Raw genomic sequence first — 8,549 nt, 5'->3', positions numbered from 1 at the left:
TGTGTGGCTTGGATCCTGATTGCCACAGGGCCTTCCCTGAGCCTAGGTGAACACTTGGTGACTAACATGGGCCGAGGTCCGTACACAGGCTGGCTGTGTGTGCTCTGGGGCCCTGCTGTTGAACCTTTTCTCTTTGTAGCAGCAATCTCAACCTGTAACTATGTGTGTTTGCTTTTTATGTTTTTGTCTCTGAACTAGACTTCTGTGCTAGAGTTAGCCCTTGACGGAATCCCTGCTGAGGGGTAGTTGCCTTTTAACAGTCAAGAAACAGCATATTAATTCTTCTGGTTTTCCCGCTAGACTGGAAGCCACACCAGGGGGCCTTTTTGTTTGTTGGATAGGTTACTGAATTGTCTCCAAGGAGTAGTTACTTTGTAAATGAGGGTGTAATTGAGTAACAATAACCATTTTCCTAGAGTTGGGCTTTGAGAACTCAGATAACAGCCTGACATGAAAGCCCCAGGGAATTCCTCCTCTTTGCATCTTCTTTTCCACCTTGTCCTCAAGAATCCTATCCTCATCTCTAAAGATAAACAAAACACTAACAGGATAGGCAAACAGCCTGTGATTTCAGCTGCTTCTATTTAAATATCAATTCCAGAAGAGGCTTGAAGCAGGAGGATCTCAAGAGAGGGACCAGTCCTGGACTGTAGAGTAAGACCTTGTCCCAAAACAAAAAACAGGGCTGGAGCAATGGCTCAGGGGTTAGAGCTCTTACTGCTCTTGCAGAGGACCTGAGTTAAGTTGCCAGCCTCCATGTGGTGTTTTACAGCCTTCTGTAATTCTAGTTCCAGGAGATCTGAGGCCTTCTCTAACCTCTATAGTCACTAGTACACAGTGGTACAGACACACACACACACACACACACACACACAAACACACACACACACACACACAAACACACACACATGTATTTTCAGGCAAAACACTCATCCACATGAAATATAAATAAATAAATATTACCAAGCCTAGTGGCACACACCTTTAATTTCAGCACAAGAGAGGCAGAAGCAGGAAGATTTCTGTGACTAGACGCCAGTCTGGTCTACATAGTTCCAAAACAGCCAGGGCTATGTTGAAAGACTGTGTCTCAAAAACAAAACAAAACAAAACAAAACAAAACAAAACAAAACAAAAAAAGTAGATATTTAAACAAAAATATTAGTTCTACCACTTGCTAGTTCAATGATTTTCAGACTCAGTTTTCCCATCTGCAAAGTGGGAATACTGCTGTATCTGGTTGGTTGGGTTATAGAAGGATTGAGTAAAATACACGTGTAGGCAAATTCTTGTCCCACACTCAGTGGGAACAAGCTATATGTCCTGAGTATACTTTGGCTGCTACAATGGTGAAAAGAGCAATGGTGTCAGAAAGGACAGGGCAATTGGATGAAAAATTAAAAAGGAAGGACATGACTGCACCTAGGAGCACTCTAGATATGGAGGAGAAGAAAGTTCATTGTAGACATGAGGGAGAGCATAGCCAGAGGCACTTAGAAGGGTCCAGGCTGAACATGATGCTGAGCTGGGCTGTGTGAGAAACCAGGAAGAGGAGAGGGGAGATCCAGGAGAGTAAAGGGTAAACAAAAAGCTCTGCTAACAAAAATGACTGGAGTACATAGTGAAGGGGAACTGGGGGAACAGCAGCCCACCTAATTTTTTGCCCACCTCCTGGGCAAGGTATTCCAGCCATCCTCCGTAACAGGGTAGGCACTGAGGTGTTCTGTGAGAACCTGGAGACCAGGTCTGCTGTGATATGTTAAATAGGTGCCCCAGTCAGCACTGTGTTCCATGTGTGAGACCTGACAACTTGGCAAGCTATAGACTTTTTTTTTTTTTTTTTTTTTTTGGCATTTATTTTGCTTTGTTTTAGGTTTTTGGTTTGTAGGGAAGTATTTCCTTTACTGTTTTTAAATACTCTGTAGCTCAGGCTGGCCTAGAATTTGCAGCTTTCCTTTCTACCTCAGCTCCCTCATTCTGGGATTACAGATGTGAGCCAATACAGCCTTCTTAGGGGCATTTGGCTAGGCTTTTCCCACTCAGAGAGAGTAGAAGGTAAAGGTAAAAGAAAAAAAAATAGAGGTCCAGCAACCTCTGGGTCAGTTTGGGGGAAAACTCTTTGTCATTTAAAAGGTGGGGCTTTCTCTATTCCATTGCTCCAGGTTGAGAGGCATCTTGGAGGAGGAAGCTTCCTGCCACTGTTGTTGCTACAGGCTCTCTCAGGGCCTGGCATGCCCATCTGTAAAACGCAGGAGAAAGCTGAGCCTCTGGAAGGATGAGACACTACCTGGAGTAGGTTGGCCTGGGTGGGTGACATCCTGCCCTACTCCTCCAAACCCTGGGCAGGGCTTCCCATCTAGAGGAAGCAGGCCCCATCAGCTTATCCCTGGGTGAGGCTTCCAAGGGCGAGGATGACTGTGTAAAGGCAAATCATTGTTCTGAAGTTCCGCTAATTTTTTGTAACCACCCAGCTGATGTCCCCTCCAAGAACAGAGTGAGCTGTTTTTAAAATCCTATGAGCCAAAGGCAATTAAAAGGAAGATAGATCGGCCATGTCTGGATGAGGCTTTGCACAAAGAGGCTTGGGTGAGATTGAGAAGGAAGACAGTGAGACACAGCCCCCAATTCCAGTCTTTTCACTCTGACTGAACACAACAATTTCACAATGAGCTAATCTCCTGCCTGAGTTGATAGAGTTTGTGCCCCAGGAAGAGACCTCTCCCCTGTCAGTCACAGCCTTGCAGCACTGCTTGTAGGGGCTGGGCAGGTTCTTGCCTCCTCAGAACCACAGAATTCAAAGGCCTGACTCTACACTTTCCACAGCTCCATGGTTGCCAAGATTAATGAGTTGATGAGGAGCAGGTTAGGGGAAGGTGAGGTTGGAGAGCACTCAGGAGGCAGAGGCAGGCAGATCTCTGTGAGTTCGAGGTCAGCCTGGTCTACGGGTTAGTTCTAGGACATCCAAGGCTACACAAAGAAACATTGTCTTGAAAAGCATAATAACAATAGTAATAATAATAATAATAATAATAGAATTGAAGCTGAGCATGGTGGTGCAGGCCTGTAATTCCACCACTCAGGATGACAAGTTCAAGGTCTACCTGGGTACCCAGAGAACAACAACAAAAATTATAATAATTCAAAAAAGTGAAAAGGACATTTCAATTCTGGACATTTTCATGACTCATAGAACTTCTATGACCATCTTGGGAACAGAGAGGAAACTCAAAGCTTGTCCAAGGTGATAGGACCAGTGCGTTGACCACCTCTAATGCCATCTTATTTTGAAACTTTTGTTTCACGAACCAGTCAGTCCTCTGTTGTTTTGTTTCTGTGGTTGTTTTGTTTTCTTTTAGGGTTTTATTATATATCGCTGGCTGGCCTAGAACTCAGTATGCAGACTATGTTGACCTCAGACTCACAGAGATCCACTTGACTCCTCCTCCTCCTGAGAGCTGAGATTAAAAGCATGTGCCACCATCATGCCTGGCTCTTTCTTTGGTTTTTAAAGCCCCCACTTAATAATCTGTTGCCTGCATCCTCAAACATGCTTAACGACTTCCCCCCTGAGGGTGACAATGGAGATTTTACTCTCTTGTTCCCATAGTCCATCTCAGCTCCTATGGGTCTTTCCAGCCCCCGCTTTTCATGTTTGTACCAATGACCTGAATGGAGTCGCCCCACATCTATCCTCAGAATGCCCTAAGTTGCTACACCCCCGAGACCCCCTTCACTGCCACCATGCTGTCTTCGTTGGTCAGTGTTACATTTCGTCCCCAGTTGTTCAAGTCCACAAGCTGCTTTGTTTATGGGCTTCTGTACTCAAGCTCTACGGTGACCTGCCCAGATCCCACTCCCAACAGCTCATCCTGGGAGTCTCTGGCTACTCCCAAGCTTGGTTGTCTCATTTCGGTTGCTCTGCCCTGTCAGCTCTGGCACACACGGCTCACCAACGGAACCAACAGCACATATGTTAGCAGAGAGCCTAGCCAGAGGGTGCAGATGGGAAAATCAGTGGAGGAAACTAGAACTTAGACTAAGAGACTTATTCATCTGACTGTAGCTAAGTGAGAGGACGCAACAAAAGCAATCAAAAACCGATCGTGGCCATTGATTTATTTGTGCCTGAGACACCTTTCCAAAACTGTCTCTGTTGGAGTATATATCTATATGTGTCCTTAGCAACAGGAAGACAGCACTCTGTAACTCTAACAAGGAAATGAAAACGTACTTTTGCTGGGAGGGAGATGCTACATTTTCCTAAACGTTTGATCTTTAAAACATGGAATAAAAAAAAAAAAAAAAAAGGTATTTCTAGAGGTTGTGGGAATACTATCAAATATTATTCCTCTTTTCAGAAAAGTTATGGATAAGAATTGGAATGATGGCACGTTAAGAGTGTCTAGCTAGCTTAAGCCCTGGACTGGGTTCACTCTCCGCCACTGGGGGTGGGGTGGGGTGGTGGTGAGGGTGGATTTGAACAGTAAAAGGGCAGTGTGAGAGGAAATTTATTACTTAAAAACACTTTGTGGATGTGGTGGTAAACCTAGCATTTGGGTGGTAAAAGCCAAAGGATCAGGAATTCACAGACATCCTAGCTATCTATGAGTTAAAGGCCAATGTTATATGAGCCCCTATCCCAAAAACCAAATAAATGTGCTGAAGAGATGGCTCGGGAGTTAAGAGTAGTCGATGCTCTGGCAGAAGACAAGAGCTTAAATCTTAGTACTCCTGCCGGGCAGCTCACAACCACCTAAAACCCCAGCTCTAGGGAACCCAACGACTCCCATACACACACTTATAAATAAATAAATAAATGTCACACACTTATAAATAAATAAATAAACCATTTTAAAAAAGAAAACAGAAAAAAGTACTTTATGGAGATGAGCCTGCTGGTTCCCGCTAATACTCGGAGGCTGAGGCAGTTGAGATCAGTTAATCTACACAGTGAATTTCAGGCCAGTATGAGTTGTATAATGAGGCCCTATCTCAAATAGCCAAAGTGAGGGTCACCTTACATAGAAATACAATATATATAATAAAATTCAGGACTTAGGTCACATATATATATATATGTGTGTGTGTGAAACCTAAATGATATATATGTACATGTGGAGATTATATATATTATAGATTATATGTATAATAGATTATATATATGTGGATATATATATATGGAGATTGTACTCTTGTAACTAATAATAGCTATGTGTCTGTCTGGAATATTTTTTAGCAATCCACATCTGAGCTATTTAAGTGTCTGTGCAAGAACAAGTCATGAATCATAATAGAATGGAAAGTCCCCTTTGGAACTTGACATGCAGATGCTAAAAGTCACTGACAGCATTCTGGAGATGAAGGACTCACAGGAAAGGATCCCAAGCTTCTGTCCTGCCTAGTGGTGTTATGATACATTTACACACCGGCAGGTAGTGGAATGTTTAGATGGATAATCATCCTCCTGCAAAAGTGGCCAATTGCCTTGCATCTTTAAGTCCTCAGCAAGACAGGTTCCCCTTCTTTTTACTGTTCAGGTAGAGTTGGCCTGTTGTGTGTAGAGCGTGACTGAGTACTTTCTATGACACTGTTAGTACCTTCTATGACACTGTCTACATACTTGGAGAGTTCCAGGTGCAGAGCCACTATCTTCTCTCCACCCTGACTCCTAAATGTGGGACCTCCTTCATTTTTCATCAGACAACACCACAGAAGAGATTGTGCAAAGCAGGTATCCACTGCAGTTTTGAGACTAAAAGACAGTTAATTACTATCATGACACCTCATAATAACATTAATTTGTAGATATTGGTATTCTCAAAAGTCCTTTTAAGTATCCCCATGGATTTTCTCCACTTCTTGTTCCAGCTTCTCATTCAGAATGGCAAACAGGATAGACTCCAGAAGCAGTGGAAGAGAAGAAACAGTCTACTATAGAGGGTCCTCTGAAAGGAGTCACCCAACAGGAGATCAAAGCAGATGCTGAGACTCAGGGCCAAACTTTGGGCAGCACGTATGCAGCCTTATGGAGGAAGAGAGGGGTGGGATTAAAGGGACATGGAGGGGACAGGAGCCCCACAAGGAGACCAACAAAACTAAAAGATCTGAGCCCAGGGGGTCCTCCAGAGACTGATGAACCAATGAAGGACCATGCATGGAGACGACGGAGATCCCCTGCTCAGATGTGGCTGATTGGCAGCTCAGTCTCCATGTGGATTTTTGAGTGAGGAGACAGGGGCTGCCTCTGTCATGAACTCAGTTGACTGCTCTCTGATCACTTGCCCCTGATGATGTAGCCTTGCCAGGCCACAGAGAAAAAGAACCCAAGCAGTCCTGATGAGACTTAACAAGCTATGGGAAGATGGCAATAGCGGAGAACTCCCCCTTTCAGTGGACTAGGGGAAGGGGATGAGGGTAAGAGGGAGGGAGGGAGGGACTGGGGGAGTTGAGGTAGGGAGCTTCAATTGGGATATATATAATGAATAAATTGTGAGGAAAAAAAATAAAACTTAAAAAAAAAAATTCCAGGCTGGGTGACACAGCAAGACTCTGTCTCAAAACAATGAAACTAAAATAAGTAGATAAATGAAAATGATAGTAAATGACTAGTTATTTCTAGTGTGTATGTGGAACTGAAAGTGGGAACTAATCTAGAGTCATTTTGTTAGTGTTTTATGTTTGTTTGTTTTTTAATATTTGGAGACAGGATCTCAATAAGTAACCTAAGCTGGCTTTGACCTTGCTATTAGCTTGGGCTGTCATGAGATTTGTAATCCTCCTGCTTCAGCACCATGAGTGCTGAAGTTATAGGTGAGGCTCATCATGCCCAGCACTGGACTCACTTCTGTTGGATACTGAATTAGATATCTGTGTTTCTTGGGGGTTCACTATAAGCCCTAACTGATGCCTCAGTATGAGGCTTGTATGCTTGTGAAAGTCATTCAATCCTCTTCCAAACTGCGCGATAGGAATAGAACTCTGTACAACACAATTGAAGCCAGGCTTGGCCATACAACACCTGCAGGGGAGGGGTTGGTAGGACAGCCAGCTTTTGCAACTTCCAGGGAGCCTGAGCTACCCAAGACCTTGACTCAAGCAATAACAAAAAGATGCAGGGTTTGCGCAGTACTCTAAGGTTGAAAATTAAGTAAAAACAAGGGACATGCTAACTGATGATACCTTGGAAAGTAAGACTTGACGTAACCCACAACCACCAGATAGAGATGTTACTTACCACTCAATTCCCTTACAAATCACATGGGTTTTTAATCTGTGAAATGACAGTTGTGCCACTTTCCATCAGCTGGGACAAATCCACTTGGCTCAAAGACCTTTTCTTTCTTTCTTTGTTTCTTTTTTTTCCAGCATCTAGGTGGTCCAATGTGCTGCTACAGGGGGATAAGGCAACTGCAGATCCCGTAGGAACCAACGCAGACATGGCCATCAAGGTAAGTCCTTTCTCAGATGGCTTTCCCACAGTCCTCTGTATGTCCGAGTGAGGCAGTGGCAGGCTCCTGCTGCCCTGCTGGCCTTCTCTCTAAAACAGACACAGGGTTTCCTGAAATCTGGGAGCAGATAAGGAAAGCTTTGATAAATCATATTACATTCTTATTTATTTTGTATGAATGTGAGTATGCATGAATAGGCCTGTAATGGACCAGAACACAAGTGTGGAGGTCAGAGGGCACCTTGCAGGAGTCAGTTCTCTCCTTCCACTATGTGTGTTCTGAGGATTGAATGAAAATGTCAAGTTTGGCTCTAAGCACCTTCACCTGCTGAGCCATTTCACTGGCCCTAAGAAAGTTTTTGAAAACCAGAAGCTATGTCTTGATTTCCAGTGGGTCTGCTCTAGGGTACTCATGTACATCTAAGAATAGGCTGTGTCCAAGCAGTAACCTCCATGGGGTCAGAGCAGAGATGTGAATAATCTAAGCTTTGAGAAATCTGGCCCCACTCCATTGTGGAGAAAGGTCACAAAGGCACAGGGCAGCTTTGGTTCAGACTCAGGATTTCCAGTGATGTCAGCACATGGCCCACTCAGGCGGGAATAGTGATGACCAGAGGTTTACAAAATGAGTCATCTGGAAGTTAATGAAATGAGCACCATTCAAATGAAATATGTAATCATTGCATGGATTAAGGACTCTGTAATGAGGCTTAACCGTGCTGGGTCTGATATGAAGAGGCCTCTTCTCCTTTGCTGTTTGAGTTAGCAAAGGGTGCGGGAGAACTTCCTCGTATCTTTTTTTTGGATGATTTGAAGTTTTAGTATGTGCCATTTCTGAATGTTTTCTTCTGGAAACATAAAACCAAACAAAGTCCTCTTTTTGTTTTGTATTGTTTTAAGACAGAAAAAAGTGGTAGGAGAGAGAGGGGAAGAATTGGAAGGAGGGAAGGGGACGGGTAAATTTGATCAACACATATTATATGCATTGAATGAAAAGCTTACTTCTATTCTATTGTGTATTTATTTATTTATTTGTCATACTAAGGGTTGAATCCGAGGCCTTCTTTTTGCCAAACAAGCTCTCTATCATCTCCCAACTTTT

Source organism: Psammomys obesus, unplaced genomic scaffold (genome assembly GCF_907164565.1).
Source record: "Psammomys obesus unplaced genomic scaffold, mPsaObe1.curated_primary_1811, whole genome shotgun sequence".
In the NCBI taxonomy this organism is placed as follows: domain Eukaryota; kingdom Metazoa; phylum Chordata; class Mammalia; order Rodentia; family Muridae; genus Psammomys; species Psammomys obesus.
This window is presented reverse-complemented; position numbering follows the sequence as displayed.